Source organism: Ambystoma mexicanum, chromosome 6q, assembly GCF_040938575.1.
Source record: "Ambystoma mexicanum isolate Mex_15411 chromosome 6q, UKY_AmexF1_1, whole genome shotgun sequence".
NCBI classification, from domain to species: Eukaryota; Metazoa; Chordata; class Amphibia; order Caudata; family Ambystomatidae; genus Ambystoma; species Ambystoma mexicanum.
In genome coordinates this window covers 737,712,713-737,737,102 of record NC_090937.1, presented here as the reverse complement: position 1 = coordinate 737,737,102, position 24,390 = coordinate 737,712,713, and positions in this window count along the sequence as shown.

Genomic DNA, 24,390 nt, shown 5'->3' with positions numbered 1-24,390 from the left:
GCACAGTTTTTAAAGAAGTTATGAGTTACGTAGCACTGTCATGGCTACGTACACTTGAAGGACTATTTCTAGTCAATTTTGATGCAAACAAAGTCAAAGTTGACATTCCTTGCATCGTAGAGTACAACAGACTAGGTGCACTTTACACACCCCATCTCGATATGTACCCAGTTCCTCAAAATGGGAAACGTGTTAAAAGAAAATGAATGCAAAAAGAGATATCCCAACAGTACCACCAAAGAAATTTAAAACAGCTGGTAATACATCAAATAGCACCGGACAATGGTACTCTGTCCATGCACCCAGTCTAGGATACAGTCCACAACCACCACAGCATAATACAGTCAATCACGCAAGAATCTGGCCACTGGCCACAACCCACACACATAAGGCAGCTGCCAGAAACCCTGTCCACTTCTGTACACATCCTATTGCCGGACTTCCAACTAGTAGGCAGACTCTTGGGAGCATGGCCTCCGGCCTCCGGCCATGCACCCAAGAGTCTAGGGACTGGCCACAACCACCAGAGCATAATACAACCTATGCAAACCTCATCATATCGGTTGTATACTAATTGACATTTTCACAATTGACCTTGGGAGAATTGACCTCGGGAGAATTGACCTAATTTAGAAGGTCAATTAGGACATATATGTGTGGGGAAATTCCCCCGCAACTCCCCACCCAATCCAAAACCCCCTGCAACCCCCCACCAATCCCCTTATATTATTTATAATCCAAAACCAACCCAATACATATATAAAATAACTAAAATAATATAAAGGTCAATTGTGCAGAAGGTCAATTAGAACCACTATAATTAGGTCAATTGTGCAAAAGGTCAATTGTAAAAGGTCAATTTGGGTAATACCGTCATATCATCTACATTACACTCCCCTACCCTAATGAAGCCTGCCTGCAGGCACCAGATAAGACAGCCGCCCGAGTCCCTGTCTGCAGTCTACTGTGGTATCTGCAAACTGCCGCCGACACAAAGCAGTCTTCTTCCGCCTCAACAAATACATCATATCAACCATCATTCACTCCCCACCCTTCCCAGCCCCTCTTCCCAACACCAAATGCCACAAAACATATTTCCCAGACCTGTTCCCCACCATGCTATCCACGGATTTCCACGGAAACAACATGGTGGGCATGTCGGAAAAATTTGACGCACATCACGCCTCCCTCCAGCCAACCAGCGGGCGCGTTGGATGTCCACAGACATCACACGGCCATTCGAGCCAATCAGAGCCCTGTTTGCGGAAAAAAATGGGAAATGGGTCCACGAAGGGGACCCAGATATCACTAATTTTTGGGGACCTACATTTTGCCTGTTTTAAAAAAAACTACTGGATGGATTTCCACCATATTTACAAAAGCACGCTTTTGGGACCAAGCTTCCTATGAGTTGAGCAACTTAACCGTAGCTACATGGCCACTACCGCAGGCCGTGTAATGCATATATATGCTTTAATTAAAGCACAAAAAAATGGAATGAGGAATTATTGATGATTTTAATAGTCTGTTTCTCATTCAGTTCAAGTCTAATTACTTATGAAAATATGTTATTATACATATTGTTAATATTCTTGATCCATATATCCTAACCACGGACACGCAGACCGAAACATTATATGTCTTACCCTAGACTCCTGTGAGCTATGACGTCATATGCAAACTTTAATTTACTTCAAAGATGACAATAAGTGAGGATGAAAGATTAAACATAAAATAATGAAGACGGCATGATGTTATAAAGACTTAGGGACTCATTCCATGTTTGGTGGTATACCGCCAGTAATTTCCATGGAAACACATCAATACCTTGAGCATAGTGGATGTTTGTATAAGCTGTACACTGATATTGTGACAAGGTGCCTAACCTTAGTAATCACGTCTGCTGATGTCAGCTAGAGGGGTTGGTGTCATGATTAATTGCCACCAGGGCACTCCAATTTAGGGTGATCCATCAACTGATTAGATTATCAGAAGAGGGCAGCATCATACCCGTGCATTTAGAAAGTGTAAAGGTCTGGGAATGTAAAGTAAGATTCACTGAAAGAAAAAATATAATCTATCGATATATGCCCAAAAATACATGCCTGCTTGATACGTCGAATACAACTCCCTAGAGAACTCCTCCTTTGACCTCTTCTGTTGCAAAAGTAAGGTTTGAGCAAGTTAAGCTTTTTGCTAAAATCATTTTTATTATTTAGAAACAAAAAGAACTTGACAGGTCACTCTAGCATGTTCAGAAATATAACTAATTTGTAATTTCCTGTAGTCACCCCACGGCTTAGCAGCACACACTAACCTCGCTAAAACTGCTTGTCGCTTTCCTTTGAGACACCTTTCTTTATGAGCCAGCATGCTAGACCTCAGGGAACTACAGTTCCCAGCAGCCCAATGATTTCTAACCCCATAGGCGGCGCGTGAGCGCTGGCACATTCCAGAAGGCTGGTTAGCGCTGGTTTGCGCAAGGGCTACGCACGGCAAGGCACGGACAGCTTCAACTGCACAGGTACTGTGTATGTTGTCCTATCCTTCTTCCTCTCATTGGAAGAATGTGTCCCATAACCCCGCCAGCCCATACTGAAGGGCCCATCCGTCCTACAGAAGCTGAAGCAGATAACAGGGCACCCATTTTACGGCGATCTCTAACATGGCCTTTCCCCTAAGGACTATTTTGTATGCTTCCCATAGGGTGTTTTTACTTTCTACTGTCCCCGCATTTAAGGTGAAGACCTCCTCTGTCCCTTCCTACAACCCCTTCATCAGGTCTTCATTGCCTAGGTGGTATGCATTTAGCATCCACTCCCCTTGGCCCTTCAACTCATTCCCGGTTATTTTAATAGTCAGCGGGCATGGTCTGAAATACCCCTTTGCAGATAATCCACTTCTGTAAACATCCTTATGCATGTAGAAGGGAGGAAAAAGTAGTAATCTATCAGGGAGAGTGTTGCATGCACTCCTGAGTAAAATGAGAATCCTCTGTCTCCTAATACAATTCTCTCCAGACGTCCTTCAACCCAATCGCATCTGCGAACTTAGCCAGCCCGGTCCTGTCTTTGATTTGGGGGGTACCACCACCCTTCGTGGTTCTAACCTTCCTCTTACACATGACATCATTGGAATCTCCAGCCATTATTGTTATTTCTGCCCCGTATTTCGCCAACAACCTCTAAATCTTCACCAGAAACTCTGCTTGCGAGGGTGAGGGTGAATTGACACTTTTATACTCTCACTCCACAATTCCCCTACTACCAACACATATCGCCCTTGTGGGTCTCTCTTTACTTCTTCCACCTCCATTGGTATAGTGCTTCTGACCATGATGGCGGCTCCCCTTGATCACCTGTAATAACCTGCATGTTCGACCGGTGAATATTACCTTTGGCACTGGAAGCTGCCCATTAGGTGTGTCTCTTATGAAAGAACAATATCTGCTCTAAATCTGCATATGGGCTTTGAGACAAACCCCCTTTTTATGTTGTCATTCAGGCTAGTGACATTCCATGTTAAACATTTCAATTCCCTTTTTTGATCATCCCCCCATCATTCCCCGTCAGTGTAATGTACTTGCACTGCAGTGCCATAAAGCCCCCCTTATGAACCAGAGCACAGTTGGTCTGGGAAACCCTTCTGTGGTGTGTGCTCTGCCAACCAAACAAAATCCATAACAACAGCCAAATTCCCCTTTGAATTCCACCCTTCCTGCACCCCCCCAACTTAAAGCATCTATCTCCCCATTTATATCAAAGCCTGGCCATCTTCGCCTGGAAGGCATGTGCCAGAGGTTCATTGGGAGACCTGTGCCCTTGATCGATCCACACTGACTCGGCCCGACTTGTTTCTCCCTCTTCCTTCCATGATGTGCGTTTCGGTTAATCTACTGTTCAGTTTGACAAATGTCTATTCTTGTTTGCCTCGCTCCTCTTCCTCCCGGTATTTCTCCTTGCACGGACCCCTTCAGGGAGGTGTTTCACTATTGTGGGTCCTTCTGTGGGATTTGTGAAGAAACTGACCCCCTGGAGCCCTATCACCCTAAGTGTTGCCGGATAGATGGCGGCATACTTGATCTCCTACGACCTCAGATGCCTTTGCACCACATCAAATGAGTGTCTGACTTTTTGGACTGCTTGTTACGCTCACCTGGACCTCACAGGGGTGTCGATCGGACCCGGACAGCTGCGGTCTCCGTCAACGTGATGCGTAGTGCAGAGATGACTGTCTGGACTGGCCTGCCTAGTCTTGTCTGCTGGACCCGAAGAAGTATTTTCCTGCAAGTGGAGACAGGGATTAGTCACCTGTGGGTTTTAGTGATGGCCTCCCAAATGTTTTCGCTCTCCCCCACTAATCACCTCCGATATCCCCTTAGTAACCTCACCTTATGTTTGTAAAAGATGAGCTCTCCATCCTGCGTGTCTTGCAGGGGCGCGTAGATACCAGTTACTTCACTGGTTTGAAGGCGTTGGGAGAGTTCCGGTAAGCATTGACTATGAAGGCCCCGGCGGGATTGGTAAGTATCAAGTTCAAAGAGTTCAATGTGCCCGATGTTCACTCTTCTCCCCTTCCTTCCTTAAATTGCAACTGAGTTCGTGAGAAGAAGGTCTCGTAGCTGCTGCTGGCTTTCAGGTAAGAGTCTGTGTTACCCAACGCTGTCCGGTAACTATTGCATGCGTTAACGTGTTGTTTTTCTTCCTCTTTACAGATGCGACATATGAAGATATGGAGAATAATACCAGCAGTGGTAAATCAGGTAAGTCTATGGTGGTAAGAGGTATTTGTTGATTCCCTTGGCTCACCTTGTTATTCTTGTGCCCCTAGATGCCAGAGTACGGCGAAGAAATGATGGAGACAGTGCCAGATCGAAAGATGCTGTGAGAACTGGTGAGTGTGGCGCCGTGCTGGAGCTGGCGAAGCGACGCGTGCAAACTGATATAATTTCCAGGTCGGGAGATGCAATGGATCCGGAATCAGGTAAGGAATTTAAAATAAGTTTGTTTTCTAACCTTGTCCTTTTCTTCCTCTTTATTCTAGGAGCTCCGGATTTGAGGCAGGCATGGCAGAAGACTGGATGCTGGCTGCAGGCACGCGGGTGTGGCAGAAGACTGGATGCTGGCTGCAGGCACGGTGAGAGTCACGCTGCTGGATGCAGAATAACACAAAGCATGTGCTGCTGTTCGGGCGTGGTTTAAATAGCCTCCAAAGTAGTCCCAGGAAAGATGTTCCCCAGGACCACACCCGAGTAAAAAATAGTCCCTGTAGTAAAATAGTCCCATCCAGGCCTCACGTTGGCTTGGATTTATTTGCAGCATGGTCTGCATGAGGTAAGTAATGTCTATGAGCCTGGCGCCTATGGCGCCAGGACTGATTTTTATTATGAGCCTGGTGCCTACGGCGCCAGGACTGAACCCAGACAGCCCCTAGCTGGTGCTGCTGGGGTTTTTGTAAATGTCTGGATGCCTGCTCCCGGGGCTGATGGGCTTGATCCGGATTCCCGGGGGTAGGCATCATGACACTGCTTTTGTAAAGTCTGGATAAATGGCTTCCTTTGTTCCATTTTCTTCTAGGATTGCCCTTTTTCTTGCTGCCTGCAATATGAAGTCCCTGTCCCTATAGTTTAGGAGCTTTCCTATCACTTGTCTATGGGGCCCTCTTGTGGGCCTTCATGGTGGCTGGGCACTCTATGAGCCCTTTCTATAGAGAAAAAACTGGACCTGCCCAATCCTTTATTCACCCTTCCAGTTTTCTCTGGGAGGCCTTTTATTTGTATATTGTTCATCATTGCTCTTCCTTCCTCTTTGTCCACCCACCCCTCCAACTTGTGCATTTTCTTAACCAAGGACTGCACCTCTGCATCCAGCGGTGACATGACATTTTCAAGGTCCTATAATCTTTTTTTCCTCTTCGCCCACTCTTCCAGACATTTTGTGTAAGTCTTGTCTCAGCAGTCCCACTTCTGATGCTACCCTGTCAATTTTGCATTCAAGCATCATTGTCGCTTCTTGTATTGCCTTCAGTGTATGATGTGTGGAGTGGCTTGTGTCTGCCTCTCCCTCCCCAGGGGAAGCCAATTTACTCACATCCATGTCTCCTCAGTGTCTCAGGTCACTCATATTGTAGGCATCAATACACCTCTGATTTCTGGTTTTCTAATCTATTGACTTTGGAATTCAAAATTGAGAACTGATTGTTTTTCTCTATTGTTTCCATTTTGTGATTTCCGTTCTCCCTATATGCTGAAATACCTTTGGACGCCCAAATAATGGGGTACGTTGTTTAATATTCCAATCTTATATGTTTAGTTAACATTCTTATTTTGATGGTTTAATTGTGGCCTCTACATCATCCATGTTATGCTTTCACATGAATTTCAATGTGTTTATATTGCATATGTATGCTTTGGACTATTTTGATGATGTGATCAGCCTTGAAGAAGACTTGTCGAAACAAGTGTCGGCTGGTCGGATGAATTAGAAATAAATCCAAAAAATGTAGGACACTTACTTTACGTCGTGGATTATGCTTTAGTCCAATCTTAGCCTGCTGTGGAATGATTGAACTGTCATATGTGCGTACAGTTTTGATAACATTGTTCATTTTCTATAGGAGTTTATGGGTACTCCTACTATGTAGCATTGGTTACGCTGCACTGCCACACTTCACGTTAGTGGGTCTAGCGCACATGAAGTCCCTTTTCCCATACCAATAGTATACAGACTTTAGATGAGGTCTGATTTCTTCTGGTGTCTGAAACTGACTTTTTAATGACCAGGTGATCCTGGATCTGGGCTCTCTTGATGCCTGGTGAGCAATATCCCTCGTGTGATGCTGCTAGGTTGCTAGAGCTGACTACTGTCGGGAATATGCATTCTGTGATGCTCTTGTGGTGCAGATTTGCACTGGCAGTGTGGCAAAGACAGATTTCTTCTTGTGGTTTAAACCTAGGTGCTTAATCTCGAAGTGATCATGTATCTGTGCCACTTTGTTAGTAAAATCATTGGTCATGTCATCACAGAGTTGTATGGACAGCATCAGTGGCTGATGAGTTCCTAATATCCTATATATTCAACATTTGCTTTGGTGAACAATATGCATGTTCTAGATCGCCCTAGTAGTGGAATGTCTAGTCTTTTGAACATTCTGCCCTGTAGATAGAGAATTATCAGTACCAGGCAGTCCATTTTGCTGTAATGCCTCGAGATGTGCTCATGCCCCCTAGTCTCTTCAGGTTTGTTGATGTATTCTATGTCTATGATCTTTTAATAGGAGTGTTTGAAAGGCTTCACCTGGGTGAGCTTGTTGAGGTTTGAATGTTATCCCATTCATGAAGCATGATGAGTCCTCTGCCTAGTTCCTGGGGTGCCATTGGGAAATCCCCAGCTTAAAAGGTCCAGAGCTGTGATCAACTTCTGCAACTTAATTCACTTTCATGTCCTATTACTAATAGATGTGTCCTTAATTTGGTTAGGTAACATGATGGCAGCAGGGATTATCATTAAATGTAGTGCAAGGTGATCTTCAGGTGAAAGTGGAAGGAGAGTTGCCTCCATTGTAAACATTTCACTGCAGGAGGTTCCGCCTGGTGTATGTCCAGCTAGGTCAGTGGGTGTCCTTACTAGGCCCTTTGGGTTAAAAGGAGTCTAGGTTTGCCAAGATTGTTCTAGATATAGGGCCTCATTACGACTTTGGAGTAGCCATGGCGCTAGTAGCGCCATGGCTGCCTCCAAAATCGGGTCTGGGTTCCCTGAATGGGGAATTACCCGGCCATTCCGAGTTCGGAGGGCCCAGTAATTCTTCCTACTGGGAACCCGGACCCGGACCTTCCCCATTCCCATTTGAGCCCCCGTAGGGCTCAATGAGAATGGGAGCGGGAGCTAACAACAGGCTGATTCCGACCTGTCCTTTGTTAGCTCCCTGGTCCCCTTGCGGGACTCGCTAATGACGCCTAGTTTTACCAGGCGTCCTTACCGCGTCCCGCGAGGGGACCTCGCAAGTTTGTGGAATGGGTTTAACGGGTCCACCTCCATTAGCAGAGCCCGTTAACCCATTCCACAAAAATCATAATGAGGACCATAGTGTTAGATTTCCTCTTGACCATAGGTAGACATCACCCAGGATGGTGAGGTGTTAACTGTCCACTAAATTAAACGTTCTACTGCATTTTCAAATCTGCCAGTGAACAAAGGATTGCAGGACATGGGAAGCATATCAAGGTATGCTAGAGTAAGAGTTTAGGTGAGATCGCAGCACATCAAGGGAGATTTCCAATCCAGCCTAGTTGTGTTTTCTAATTAAGTCTGTCAATCAGATATCAGTGATGAAGTGGGAGTCAGTCTTGTCCTCCAAAGAATGTTGTGTATGTCTGTGTTGTGCTTTTATATTCATATGGAATTGTTGCAGCGGTAGGTAATTTTGCTTGTTGGGCTTACCCATCTGTTCAATATAATGATAATGATGTGTTATTTATATAGCACCTTTATCCAAAGCTCTTTACAGAGCACATATTTACATACAATATCACCCAACCGAAATTGGTACTCATTTATCGACCTCGGAAGGTTCAAAGGCTGAGCTGTGCTTGCTGGGATTTGAACCTGCGACCTTCAGACCAAGCTAATATCACAGCAGCAAGCGCTCAACCCTTGGAGCTATCTTACCGGCTATAATATGCAGGTTCCATAAATCTGTACTGTAACTTTATGTACGTTTGTTCTCCTGAATAGGTCAAACGATTATGAGGAGTGATGGTCTCGTCCTAAAGAAGGCTTAGGAGATTTACCTTGGTATCATAATCGCCCTTCTGGCTCTAGTGTCCTGGGTGGGGGGGGGGGGGGGGGGAGGGCGGGGCCTCTGGTGATAGGTTGTTAGGTGGTTGATATGATCTCTTTTTCATAATGTATGGGATGATTGCACTTGATGAGGTGTCTTTCAGATTGAGGGGGATTCTTTTTTGGGTCTCAAGGCTGTCCATTGTTAATATATTGAAATCTATTGATCAGTGTGTAATCCTGGCCTGCGAGGAGGGTAAGGGATCTGTGGCTGTGGTATCCAGTGATAAAGCACTGGGAAAAGGTCTCCAGGGGGCAACATTTCCCAAAAAAGATTGCAGGAGAGAATAGTAAATAAAAACAAATCCTAGAATATGTTTGGGGAAAGGTTTTTGGGGTTTTGGGGTGCAGGGAAAACAAGTCGCCTTCCTGGTGACTTTTCCCCCCCAATTACTTTTTCACATAGACGACATGGCTGGCAAGGAAGTTGTTCACCAACAGTGATATGATTACAGTTTCTGGTAGGGTATGTAGTTACAAGCATGGTGGCCTCCCTGGAGTCCTTTATGCTACATATATGTCAAGAGTGTGATGCTGCATGTTGACTGCAGCAGGATGGGTGTCATGCAACAGGGACAGCCAATTACATTTATATTTCCTGAAAAAGAAAAACAGACTACATCACCAAAACCTCATGTAAGAGCGCCGGCTCCTGCAGCAAGCAGGTAACATCTTCAAAACCTGCTGCTTCATCTACAAGGCTGTCGCCGGAAGTCCTCAAGCTACTACACTGAAAAATTCAGCATCCAAGGAGGCCTATGAGTTACCAGAATTAAGGGCATGTGGTGATCTGAACTCTGCCGGTGCAGAAAGGAAAGAACCAGAAAACGGACCTGCTCTGTCTATGCCCTAAAACTCTGAAACCTCCTCCCCATCAACACCAGCCTCGCCACCACACTTCTGCATTTCAGGAAGGAGCTCAAGCCCCTCCCCTTCAAGGAATGGCTCCTCCCTAACACCAAGGTCCACACATCGCCCACTCCGCACACTACCTAGACTGGGTAATCTGCTCCCCACTCTTTCCTCCCCTGGTTGCTTGTAGCTCCCTTGATGCCAAATTGCCCACCCGCCCCTTTTCCGCATGGTTAGCCCTCCGCCTCCCTTGTATCTCTGCTTCTCTCAATCTGTCCTTCCACATCTTTGCAGGGCCATGTACAATCATGCAAACTATTCAAGAGAGAATGCTTCACATTTTCTGTTCAAATATGCGAGGTGTGGCATGGCTATGAAATTATTCATTTACTTGCAGGTTTCTTGCCAGCTTTGACAAAAGCATGAACTATTGACCCGCAGAAATTGTAAATGGGATTTTGTATGAAAACTAAAATGCTTGGCTATCAGATTACGTGAGAAAACACTTTCATCAGTTGTGATTATGAGGCACTGCGCTGCCTTATGGAATGTCCTTCTTATGACAAAATAGAGGTTACATGGGACGCCACTACGCACGTTGAGATTTGTAATATGACCCTTCAGCAAAATGCAGGTGATTGCTGAAGTCAGTCTGGAAGAACTGATATTTTGGCAAAAAATCTCATTGATGCTTACATACTACCGAATGCCAAAGACCATTTACATGTCCTCTTAGAAGCCTCACATTCATATTTCCCCCCCCCATAACAAAAATATGAGTAGCCCCATTTTAAAGAAGATGCTTGGTTGAAAAAGGACATTGATAGCTCTCTTAGTACACACACACTGAGGCTTCATGAGTCAAATGTAGTTGACTTATCAAACTGATGTGAAGCTTGAAAGGCTTACCTGCAATTTATGCCAACTGTTCCGGCCTCGGTTGAGAGATATTGTTTCCTGTCAAGTGATACTCACAAGAAGAAAACCACGCAGCCCCCCCGCCACACCGTGACTTCCTTTATATTTCACAATGATGACGCTATCTGGTGATTTCAGGCAAGGGACTCTTGAAGGACACATTAGCAGTGTGGCCCAATCAACTTGCTCCAAGCACCGACTGAAGAAAGTGATCTAACCCCACGTTCAGAGCGAACTGAGGGTTCCTCACATTTGCTGTACATTTGTGGTGCCCGCGTTACCGAAGCTCTCCCACACTGCCATTCTGCAAGCCACCAACTGCACCACACCTCATGCTCCCACTTACCTGGTCATGATGTACTTCTCTCCCGTTCTACCCCAGCCGGCATCACTCTTCCACCTGCTCTGCTGCATGCCCTGGTCATCCATGGAAGAGTGGCTCCACATTTGTATGATGGCCACTCTAGTTCTTTTCGTCTACTGCAATGGGTTGTGTGCTTGTTGTGGATGATTAATTTAGACAAAATAGTTGCTCTCATCACCCAATCCCAAAATGCTAATTGTAATTGGCTATTTATAACGAGTGTAACACCCAGAGGTTACTAAGCATGGACCCGGGGATCGAACCTAGATTGCTCTGAATCACCTTGCTTTCAAGGCGAGCACATTGCCCATGAGCTATCCTCCCATCTAATAACAATGATCACCCATTCTGTCAGCTGTATCTGGTGGAAATGGACCAGGGACCCTTGTTATTAAGTGGGGGATCTAGTGGGTGGTATTAAAACACCACCCACTAGATCCTGTGGCATTAGTGATTGGTGCTTAAGTGTCACACTGTGAAACGAAATTGACCCTCTGGTAACATGCTTAAAAATAACACATCTCCGGACAAGAAATTCACGAAGGACAAAAACAATGTATGCCTTCCCAATTTCTATAGCATGTCTATTCATCAGGAATGGATATCACTCCAGTCAGGTGCCAACTGGCTTTCTCAAGCAACATAATGTGTTACTGTTTATTAATCATTCGTACTGGAGTAACAGCAAGCAAAGTCCTACACGACTGTCGTTTTATTGCCCGTATTGTCATATGAAAATAAGACATGTTTCATTTCTGATTATCTGAGCAGAATGCAAGTGTTTTATTTTCGTTTTATTCTGTTCTAATGTGTTCTGCAGGGTGCTCTTAAGAGAGTACACATGACGGAATTCTATAGGATGTATACAATGTGTATAATGTTGTTAGAATGATCATGGTGATGTGCCAGAAGCTCAGATTTATCAAAGCTTTCAAAGAACCCCGCCGCATGCCACATGCACAGATGCAGTTCATTGATCCCTGGATGCGTTGGGGCTAGGGAGCTTATCCTGTTGGAGTATCTTTGAAAAGAGAAAGGGAAAATGTCAGTATTTGCCCAGCCAACCGCTACCTCCCACTTCCCACTGGATAAGAAAGTATAGCATGGTCCTAAAGGAGACGCTCTTCAGAAGGATTATCTGCCGAACTTGAGGGGTTGACAGAAGATGTAGAATTCTGCACAGGGCTTCTTAGTTACACCAGGCAGATTCAGCACAACTCGTAATGAGGGTGTATGGGGAAAATGCATTGAGGACTTAGACTGCCGTCAAATGTTCCATGCATCAGGGCACAGAAGGTCCGAACACAGAGTGGGAGGGGCTTAAACTATTGCCTATAGAAATTAAGAGAACGCATGCACCACCAGTCAGTGTATGATGGCTCTAAGAGCCTCACCAAAGTGGACGGTTCAGGGACAGAGTGCAAGAAGTCGTCAATGTGAATTCCCCGTTGTTAGTACTTGATGCAGGTGAGACTTGAAGCAACATCTGAAAAAGGGATTCAGAAAGCGTGGGGGCAGCAAGCTCTATTACATAAATCAAGGTAAAAGGCTTGAAAACCCTTCATGAAAGCTCGACCACACACATTGGGCCTCATTACACGGTAGGCGGTAGGGATTTACCGGCACCGGTAAAATACCGGTACCGGTAAATCCCTGCCGCCTTACTACGAGGTCCCTTAGCGGGTTGGAGTTTTAACGCCTGCTTTTTGCAGGCGTTAAATACCAACCCGCTAAGGGACCTCGGAGCTAATTACGGCACCGCAAAATTGCAGTGCCGTAATTAGCGCCTTCCCCATTCCCATAGAGCCCTATGGGGCAGAAATGGGAATGGGGAAGGGCAATGGCGGAAGGGGGATTTACCGCCCCTCCAACCTTGGGATGGGGCGGTAAATCCCCTTTCCGCCAAGGCGGTGCCGGTATTTTACCGGCATGAGCCATGGCGCTAATAGCGCCATGGCTCACCGCCTACCGTGTAATGAGGCCCATTGTGTGTTATGCCCTTAGGCCTTGGGTTCAATAACTTTTTTTTGTGTTCTTATTTCTCAAACGCGGTTGCTAGGAGAGATGTGACTATGATGCACCATATTCCTGCAGGTCTACACTTCGGGAATACAGTCTTCGGGGAGATTGTCTCAAAATACATATTTAATTGAGCATTCGGAGACCACCCATGGGAAGCCTTGAGGGCAAATTCCATGGTGTTGTTCCTTGTTTGAGATGCCGCATGGCACAGCCAAGGGAAGAGATGGTGGCAAGCATGTCTGTTGTCAGAGCATACCTTGAGCATGGATTTGTATCTATATCTGTCATTAGGGTTTATGTTCAACCACCAGCAGGCCTGCATTATGGCCATGGTGTGTTCTTAAAGCAGATGGGGGTCACGTTATACCTGCTTGTTCACCTGTCTATCACTCACACTGTGTGTTTTTACTATTAGTGACATTCCAATGTAAGTGAGGCAATTGGCATAAACATATTTGGTGAGATTTTGCCAATTTAGAAATATTAGATCGATGAAATTACCATTCCTGTTGAATGCTATGTCTTTCAAGTTTTTAGTTAAAAAAAGTTTTGAACCTACCATGTTGCATGCCTCAAACTGTAGCTTGCATGAACATTACTGGCTGCATGTATGCACAGGTATCCCTTGGAAGACATGGTAACTGGGGCCTTTAGGAAAGTACTATCTGCCTGACCCCCTTCCCTCGACACTCTAGAGAGATGTTGGGTAGACATTGGGCATCCCATAGGGAAAAGAAGCCATCCAAGTTAAAACCTGCTCACTGCGGACCTTTACTTTGGTGTTTTTTTGCATGGATCAACCCATACTTTAAGGGCATCATCACGAGTTGGGCGGTATCTCGGCTGAAATACTGCCTATCTGTAATAGCATTAGCGCCCACCGGCCCAGCAGTTTTACCGCCAAATCACGGGTTGGGCATTAACAGTAAATCCCCATTCCCCATTGGGTCAAAAGGGGAATTTTCGGCGCTAATACCACACGAAGCCGGCGGTAATACCGCTGAAAACAGGGCGCTAAATGGGATTTTCACTTCCAGAAAAAAGCTGTAGGTAAAACAGCCCATTTAGCGCCCAACTCATGATAGGGCCAGACCTTAAATGCAGCTAGTAATACCGTTACCACCGCATTTAAGGGCTACAGCCCAACTTTAATGCCAACATGGCTTCAAGTGGCATTGGAATTAAGAGGCAAACTGTATTTACATGAACATGCAAATGTGGTTCAGATTTACTTTCAAAGCCCTGCTGATGGAGACATTTGATTGGCTACTACAATGGGGAACAGTCACTCCTTTGCACTGAACATGGCAGTAGACATGGTGTGTCTCTGCTGTGAGGTAACTGTTTGCCACTGGGGTGCATATTGCCCGGTTAGGTAAGAGGCCCTAAATTTGTTTTATTGTTATTTTGAAAAATGCAGTCAGATAAAAACAACACAATTTACAAGGACACAAATGAAAACTCGGAATGATAGTAATCGCCATATTAATGTACATATTTGTGTGATTGTGCATAAACATCGGGCAAAATGGCAGTATTTTAGTGGGATGCATGTGTAAATCCATTTATAATCCCAAAATGCAATGTAGGAAAAAGCAGCACATGTGCCTTTAAAACTTGTTATAACTAGTCACATTGAAGTTTGGAAATGACAAAGAAAATGCAAATGGAAAGGATCTTCTCTCCCCTTGTTTTTTCGTTTTTCTCAGGTCTCAATCGTTGGCACTCTGTTATTCTCCCACTGTCCTATCACTCTCCCTGCTACCATCACATCATTTGATTTGAATTCGTTGCCACTTCTATGCAGATAGAAATGTCTTTCCGTTTCTTCTTTTCCTGATGCACTGGGTTCTTCTATGTTCAACTTTCTATCAACTGTAAGAAGGTGGATGCTTTCCCTCTCCCTTAACTCGTCCAAAACTGACATCCTTGCCGCTCTTGAACATTCAACTTGTGCCTGTCCTCCCGTGCTTCAATACACTTCTCCCTATTTTACTTTGCATCTCCTCCTCTGGCCTTAACTTAGTCATGACCTGTGTCCCTCATTTCACAATACCCTCGTATATGTTGGCTCTTGCTTTCATGTCATATTCAACTCTATAAAGGTTGTTCAATGTACCACTCTATCAACAGGATTGGATTTATTTTATGGATCACAAATGCGGTTAGCGAATTCTAGATGTTGGGTTGCAGTGGGGGTGCATGCACGTACCAGTGGGGGTGGATGCACGTACACAGATTTCATTTACAGACACTCACAAGAGACTAAGATATCAAGATGTGCATTGCTATGGGTAGTGCGGTTCATATGTGCATTGAAGCGATGCCAATGGGACAACTAATGAATACGCGTTTTTACTACCTTTGCTTCCCCGAGCCTCTTGACCTGATTTGTCTTCCTGTTTTGGTCAATATCTAACTTTGATTTGGATTTCTAATTTTGCGTGACTTGTGATCACTAAAACATTGTTAATGTATTGAATTTCATTTTCTGTTTGTATTTGACTTGTATTGGTGTATCACTTTGGATTGTGACTGGGTATTGTGTGCCCTGACGAAGACCTGAGTTTTTCGGGTTGAAACTCGTCTTGGCTACTAATTAAATACAAAATTGCACCATAAGTTAATGAGTTATTGTTGACAATTACTTTGAAGATACTAAATATTCTATAGTGTAGCACTCGGGTTTCATAGCACTTTATTTGCCCATGTGATACCAATACAGTGATTAATAATACATAATGGAATAGATGGTAATGCTTTGGATCACCAACTACCTAAACAATCATATTCTTACCTTCAAAGTGGGAGATTTCAACTCAAGCAATTCCCCTTTAAAGTTTGGTGCCCCAAGGCTCCATCATATCCTTGTGGCTATTTCATATTTATATAAAGCCTCATTATAGAACCCTTAATTTAAGTTTTCCAATTATATGTGGATGATTTATGAGTAATACTTTATTTTACTTATTTATTTATTTTTATTTTTGCATTTATTTCAGCACACAAAGCCCTGAGTTACAGAAAGTGCATGGTGCGTAGGTGAAGTGCAATAATACACATAAGGTTGCAGATCTGATTGGCGTCCATACACAGACTAGCAATTACCTCAAGGTGCAGGAGGCTACACCAGGCAGCATATGGGACAAAATTGGTATGATTACACAGACTGGAGAGCCTCAGCTCATGGTGCGGGGGCAATATCAGGCGTGCAGAACATAGTTAGACAATGGGAGACAGTGCACCCGCTATCAGAGGCCAACCAATGGTTGCACTACTGAACCTGGAACCTGATAATAGAAACCCTCATACGTCTGAATTCCATGGGAAAATCTGGGATTGCACTATAGATAATAACTTTGCCCAAAGCCTCTACGACAGACATTATTATCTTTGAGATCTCATTTTCTTGCAATCTTACTATTCAAATGGCCACCCCTTTAAGGGTACCACTCCGAATCCGTAAAGGAAATGAGTCTAGTTGCCAATTTCTGTACCAGACTTTCACTACAACCCGAATAGAATCTTTGTCCCAAAATCACACTTCCAGTTTCACATTCTCAGGTGAGCTGTCCCCTAATTGGAAATGCCACAAAGAATGGAGGTCCTCACTCACTGGGACAATTTCAATAGCCTCTATGAAGAGGTAAACAAACAACAACTAAACCAATTGAAGCATATCCCAAATAAAGCACCAGAACGCCTTTTGATACTAAAACCCGGGACCATATATCACCAGGTCTGAAAACCCTCACTTGATTCCCAGTTGTGAGCCACCAAAATCAACTGTTTCACTTTCCAAACCATACAAAACAATGCTTGTAAATACCTAAACTCGAACATTAACACATATCTACAGACAACTCTGTTGAGAACATTATCGTTTTTCAACCTAACAGCACCTACGTTCAAAAGTCTGAAAGATGAAGGGAGATCCTGTGTATGAGAGACGATTTGCACTCAGACAACCATACCGAATGTATCCTCGCACTGAAAGAGTGGAAGGATGTCAGCATGCTTCATCGGACATTATGAAGCGCTAAGGGAAATCTGATGAGGTCCGAGTGATGTCATGAAGCAGATATAAAAGGACATACTGAAACGATATGAAAATACATAAGAGTGACAATGTAACTGAAGAAACAAGAGAAATATATACAACATGATAAAGTAATCATATATGCAAAGAAGACAAAGTAACCTGCTGACCAATATGTGTAAATCCACAGTAATGCAAGATAGATGAGCCATATAGAAGCTTGCTATAGAGGAAAATATAACGTGGCTAGGACGGCCACAATGGGAAGATGCACACCGGCTCACATTAAGACTCAATTCAGCTACCTCAGAGATAGACCAGGGTTGCAGAGTCAGGAGATGTTGGAGCCATAGGTTTGTGTGCAGAATAAAGAGGAGTCAATGTTAGCCAAGGATCATGGATTCTATTTCAAGGAATAATTGCAAGGCACAAGGGGAGGCGAACGGATAAACCATGTATGTAAAACATACTTCCCTTAAATTAAAGATGAAGAAAACATCTGCAAGAGCCAAGTATTGGACAATTAAAAGTGTGTAAAGTCTATTCAAGATGGACTGAGCAAGTTGCTAGAGACAAAGAGGAGCAAAAACACTCAGAATAATTAAATCAAATAAGTAGTAAATAAGAGGTTGAAATGGACACATTTGCAATCTCCTCACACTTGATTCAGAAGTCGGAAACAAGGGCTGTTAATTAAGCTTTGAATGATGATAGTGATGTGCTTGCACTACCTTGAATGTCCCAGAGCAGAGAGCAGGCTACAAAGTCAACTACAGATTGAAAACATTGGCCGGACTAATGATGGGAGTAATCTGACGTGACTCAACCACCTGGGTTTCGTTTCGCTCACGTGCTGCTAAAGTCTGATGTCTGCTAGTTTGTCCTGCTTTATTGAATTGAGAATATTGAGTATTTGGCCATATTCTTTGAGTCTGTCTGGTTATTTGGTTTAAGAACTTTATTGAAAATCCCATCTAGCACAAGAGACGCTTCAAGGTGCTAGAGCACATTTTGGTAACGGTACGGACAGTTCCGGTCTAATCGACCTAGGTCCAGATTCAGACCTCTGGACTTTTGACTGCTTCCTCCATCAGCCAGAAGACTGACAAGCTTTTGTTGAGAATGGCGTGTATGAAAACACGACTAAGAAGATACGGTTGAAAGGTCCCCCTTTGACGAAATTCCAGTCCAGCCCCTGCAGGTGCCCCACAAATGGAGGGCGAACTGGCCGGTGCTGAGGGACTTGAGCTGAGCCAAGGATGTAAGTAGAACATCGAATGTGGCAAAAGTAGGGGAAGGAACTGTGTTGTAAATAAGATGTATAAAATTAAAGTTATTTTTGGGTTTATAAAGAAAAGAAATAGATACCTTGATTCCTGGCTCCAAGATGGGCAGAAGGGTATACACTAAAAAGACTCCAAATAGGGATGTTAACAATTCCTGAGGCAAAGCTGAAAAGAAGAGTGCGTATCAAAGTCCAAGATGGGGTAAAAAATGAGATGAGATACATTTACTAAAGGTAGTAAAGGAAGGCGTATGCAGAACAATTATTTAAAGTGCACATGTGTATGGGGTTATAATATGTCAGTATACAACTTTTGTTGTGTTTAGACTAATATATATAAAATGACAGCAAAAAATCAAGGTGATTATTAAGAGTTTTAATCAAAAGATTGACTTCAATCCAGAGAATAGAAATTTAAAGAAACTAATAAATAAATAAATAAGTGATTCTTAAACTATCAATGATAAAACGAGATACTGAAAATTGATGGAAAGTGTAAACAAAGGAACAAAAAAGAACATTGTCGCATAGATTTTTAAAAGTGGTTAAAATATTTAGATTTCTGGATAATATGCAGCGATTGATGGTGCCTGCTGAAATTGATCAGTGTGGTATATTTGATACAACAAAAAAAAGAATAAAAGGTTGGGTAAGTATAGACAGTTGGGATCAACTTGTCATTATGGGGGGCACTCCTCTTCTACACTTATGAAGGACATTTCCGAAATATACAGCTAAGATAAGGAAGTATCATTCGGAGTGGATTCAAGGCATGACCAATAAGACACTCATGCCATGGCCTCAACAGTGTTTGGTGTAAAAAAAAGTATTGCGACATATGACGATATATTTGCATGCTACATATAAGTGTAAGAAGTTACAGAAAAGGTTGGCTGTTTTAGAGCTATAGAAGATGAATCAGAGTGAGAAAGAAGATCCAGCCAGGAAGGAATGGATGCTTAGTCAGCATAAAGGCGAGGATATAACGCCTTTCACTCCCCATTCACCTTCTGAAAATAAGAGCGGTGATACAGAGAAGAAGGGATTTGATCCTTTAAAGGAACTAAAAGCAGCAGCGGAGAATGTTAATCTGACATATGAGCCCCCCGCTTATAACAGTGAAGGCAATACGGAAGGGAGCAAAAGCAGAGAACGTAAATATATCTCGACACGCGATGAAAGTAAACAGAGTGATGAGAGGGAGGCTAGGCAAGATAGACAGATGGAGGTAGAGGAAGAGGCAAGGAAAGAGAAAGAAATAAATGACAAATCTAAGGGAGCAACAATAGTACTGAATGAATGGATGGTAGGACAAATATTACTTAAGCTTGACGTTAAGGGTATTGATGGGGTTCAAGAAAGAGAAGAGTGAGAAACAAAAGAAAAGGAAGAGAGAGCATATGAACAAGAGAAGGAAGGAGAAAGCAAGCAAAGGGAAGAATGAAGAAGGTATGAGGCAAGGGAAGAAAAGGAGAAGTTAGAAGAGAAGAAACAAAAGGAGGTAGAAGCACAAACATTACAAGTACATAGGTTGCAAAGAAGGCAAGAGGAAGATGATGTAAGGGAGATGAGGGAGAGAGAAGATGAAAGGAACACCAGTAGGGGACTAAAAGATGATGAGATAGGGTATCTATGTCATAGAAGCATATGGCTGATTGAAGCACAAGAATGATTTCAGAAAGTGAGAGGGTCACAACAGCCCCACAGGGAGCTGTAAGGGATACCAGGAATATCAACATGGGCTGATGAGGGAGACATAGAAAATGTAGGGAAAAAAGTGGGGATTTATATAGGCAAATAAGGGATAAAGAAGGGTATAAAAACCAAACGAATATAGTAGGATCTCTATTGAGGGAGGAAGGTCAAATGATGTCATAACAGATGAGCACAAAATGCTGTCTTCAAGCAGATTGGATCTTGATGATGTGGAAAAGGATAATAGTCACACAACTGGGGCATACTGATGTCAGACGAAGAAAGGGAAGAAAATGAGAGAGCATGAAGGGAGAGCGCATGCAGATTTTCAAAATAATCAAGTGAGAGAAAGGGGTAAAATGGTCAAATCTAGAGGACCCCAAAGAAAGAACACCTGAATTGACACTATACACTGAGCAACCACAAGTACAATTGCGCAGTGCCCTGACTTATGTAAGTAGATTAAGGGCACTATGAGGACAGAGACAAATGGGCAGACTAGCCCCACCTGCAAAACAAAAAGAGAAGGCAGGTATAATTATTAACCAGGATTGTCAAAATTTGCATTATTAGATAAAGGAGGAGGATGACCACAATATATTATGTGGCCACAAATGCATAAAGATCATTTCAAATGTAAAGTACAGAGTTTAACTTCCGGTGCAGGAAAATGGATTTATGAGCTAGTGAGAATGACATCAGTAATGAAGTTAGCCATAGGTGACGTAAAAGGCCTGTTAGCAGCCATTATAGGGGAGATAGCTGACATTTGGAAGCAAGCAGGATACACAGGTGACTGCACAAAACACGACACATGATGGAGCGCCATTTAATAATTGCAGAGCAGATGAATGGCGGGCGCTCAGGGTACGATATCCTGATACATCAGATATGGGTGCGATTATGCCTAGTAAAATAGGGGAGGATGAAGACCATGTCACCTTTATTCAAGACATTCAAGAGCGATGGCGTCTTGAGACAATAGAACTGTGGGATAAAACGGTGGCATTATTTTACCACATTTTGCGTCAGGGACTGCCCAAACCGGCGAAATGGCAAATGAAGAAGAGGTGGGATTGGAAGCGAAACCATGGCCAGAAATATGAAATTGATCATTGTGCATCACTGCCGATTGTTACAGGAGAAGAATAAGAAGAAAGCCGAGAGTAGGAAGCAGTTCAGAAAAAGTTATCAAAACTAGCTATAGAGGGAGCAGTATTGACGAATATTGAAGGTGGGGTGACAAATCAGTGTGGCCAAGAGGAAGAGGGAATGGACCTAAAGGAGGAGAACGAGGTGGATTTCAGAAACCTTTGGGAGGAAGAGGATTTAATGGCAGACAGCTTCAACAATGTTGGAATTGCCGGAGAATAGGACACACAGCCATAAAATGTAGAGGCAGAGGGGCATGCAGCAACATTGGGAAACTCCAAGAGGGGGAGGATGGGCTATGTTCAGAAATATAATACAGAACCACTGGAGTATTATGCCCAAAAACACACACAGGCTCAGACATGTGAAGCGCATCCACAGCAAACACAGCAAGCACCATTGCAAATGCTATCGCCACAAGGTCAACCTAAGCAAGTTCCCATGCAAACACAACAGTTACAAACTCAACAAGTGCAGACAAAAGAGACCATGATACACCAATGAAATATGAATACAGGTGACCAGAAAGCACCTGTACCCCAAATTAGGTGTGACTGTGGTAGGAGGAAATCCTTTCACAGGTACAGGGATGAATTTATATCCACAATAGGACAGCTCACAGAGCAACCTGATGTGTTCAGTACTATCTGTGACACCAGACCCCCAAGAGGAACCAAGGGTCAATGTGATGATAGGAGGGAAGACATTTTCATTTCTTATAGACATTGGAGCACTTTGTTCCTGTGACTGCGAAGGAAAATATCCAATGCCAGGCATTGCCATGAATGCCCAGCGATTCCCTGGGGCGATTAATTTAGTTCTTTTTTTAGAGATAAATTACCAATCTCTATAGGAGAATATGATATGTCGATGTCATTATTATATTTGAGGCAGATGCCACTTACCATATTGGGGCATGACTTGATGATGAAACTTCACCATCCTTTCCCCTCACTCTCTGGCCGGCCACCCTTGGCCCTCCTCCTAACCCTACCTGCGAGGCTAAGAACCTTGGGGTCATCCTTGACTCCACACTTTCCTTCTCCACCCACATCTACAATGTCTGTAAAAAGTCAAACTTCCTACCGCACGTTCTCTGAGGTACTCTGCCTTTCCTCTCCTTCCCCCTGAAGCTCATTGTCTCTCAAGATCTGGTTCTCTCCAGGTTGGACTATTGTAACAGCCTCTTTCTAAGTCTTCCTGCCTCTACTCTCGTCCCTTTACAACTAATCAGAACAAGACTGCGGGACTTGTCTTTAGCCTCAAGCCCTGGGACTGTATCTCTCCAGCTCTGAAATCCATTCATTAGCTCCCAGTGGATGCAAGGATTACATTCAAAACCCTCTGCAGTGTCCACAAGGCTTTCTGGGGCCTGGGTCCGAAATGCCTTCAACTATCCCTCCGTAAATACCTCCCTTCTCGAGCTCCTCACTCCTCTACTTCTAACTACCTCAGGGTCCGTCGTTTTTCAAAATAACGCACTGGGGGTAGATCTCTGTCTTTGGCTGGGGCCTCCCTTTGGAACAGCCTCCCTGCCACTCTGAAACTTGAGGACAACCATCTCCGGTTCCAGAAGCACATCAAGACCTTCCTCTTTGCTTCTGCCTTTGCCCACCTCTCCCCAGCTGATCTGTTTCTCTCTGTGCACCATGCACATGGCCACCCTCTGTCCTCCGAGCCCAGGTATCTGCTCACCCAGCCACCCTCCTACACTGCCTCAGGGCCACCCCTTGCACTGGGGTCTGTATCTGTACCCATACAGTCCCCCATCCCCTTTCTTTTCTTTCTGCGCTTATCATTGTTGTTGATCGTTGTTTTGTTCTCCCCTGTTCCCCTCCGTTGCCTTCTCGCGCTCTGAAACACTTGTGTACAAGCGCAATATAAATAAATTATCATATCATATCATAACATGATGATATCTTTTACTGATGAAGGAATAGTATGTTGCAACCCAGGGATACATTATATGAATGCGAGAGAGTTTATATTTGCCTTCACAGGCCAGAAAGCATTCTGAGGTGTTCCCATAGATTCAGAAGTATTTTTGTATGGAGTGACTGTTTTATTATCATGGCTACCCAGGTCTATAGGTAAACTCTTAAGAATACCAGATGAGTTTTTGTTTAGACCAGAAGTCCCCATGGATGATGACGAAGGGGAGATTATCCTGCTGGAGTTAGAAGCAGCAGTGGTCAGAGAGAAAAGGGTGGTTCTTCATGGGACAGATGATGAGGGAGAGGATGGAGAACAGTGATAGTCCTCGGTGAAGGATATAGGTTGACAGATTTGACAGAAGAGGTGCTGTTTAAAGATGAGTACTCAGATGATGAATTAGTATTTTTCATAAATCTTATTTATTGTATTAAAGGGTGGACTAGTGAAATACTGCAGAGAATGACACTGGTAAACAAGAAACCGTCATTATTTCAGCAAGATATAGAGAAAGTCCCAAGTGTTTTATGGACCAAAAGTCTATATGATGTGAGTCTATTGAAAGGAGTAGGAGCAGTTAAAATCAAACTTAAACCAGCAGCCCTTTTGCCATGAGCAAAGCAATGCCCCATGTCTTGCGGAGCGTATTCAGGTATATTTGAGAACATTTACGCTTTAATGAAGAAAGGAATATTGGTGCCATCTGATACTTTATGTAACACGGCCATGTATCCAGTGAAAAAATCAACGAGGGGTCCTGGGGATTCATACAGGACCTTCGATCTCTAAACAATATTTTCAAAGCTGAGTTTTCTTTAGTTACAAATCCTGTGACAATATTGAGCAATGTCCCATCCAAGGCCAAATATTTTGCAGTTATAGATTTAAAGAATGCATTCTTTTCAATTCCCCTTCATGAAGACTCACAGGATTTGACTTCCTTTTTGTATAGAAATATCTGCCTAGAACCTACTTGTTTGCCCCAAGGGTACTATGAGTCCCCTTCAATCTTTATAGAGTCCTCCAAATGGACCGAGGTAATGCTCAGCTCAAAAGAGCAATAATCTAATACGTGGATGACATTTTGGTGTGCAGTGAGATAGAAGAAAGATGCAGAGAAGATACAGTTAAGTTTATGACTATACTCTCAGAGAAAGGGTATAAGGTGGACAAAGGAAAGTTACAATACTATCAGGAAGATATCTTGTATGTAGGACAGTTGATTTCTCACGGAGGATAGAAAGTGACACTTGAGAGAGCAGAAGCAAGTATGAAGACCTAGCAGTCATAGCTC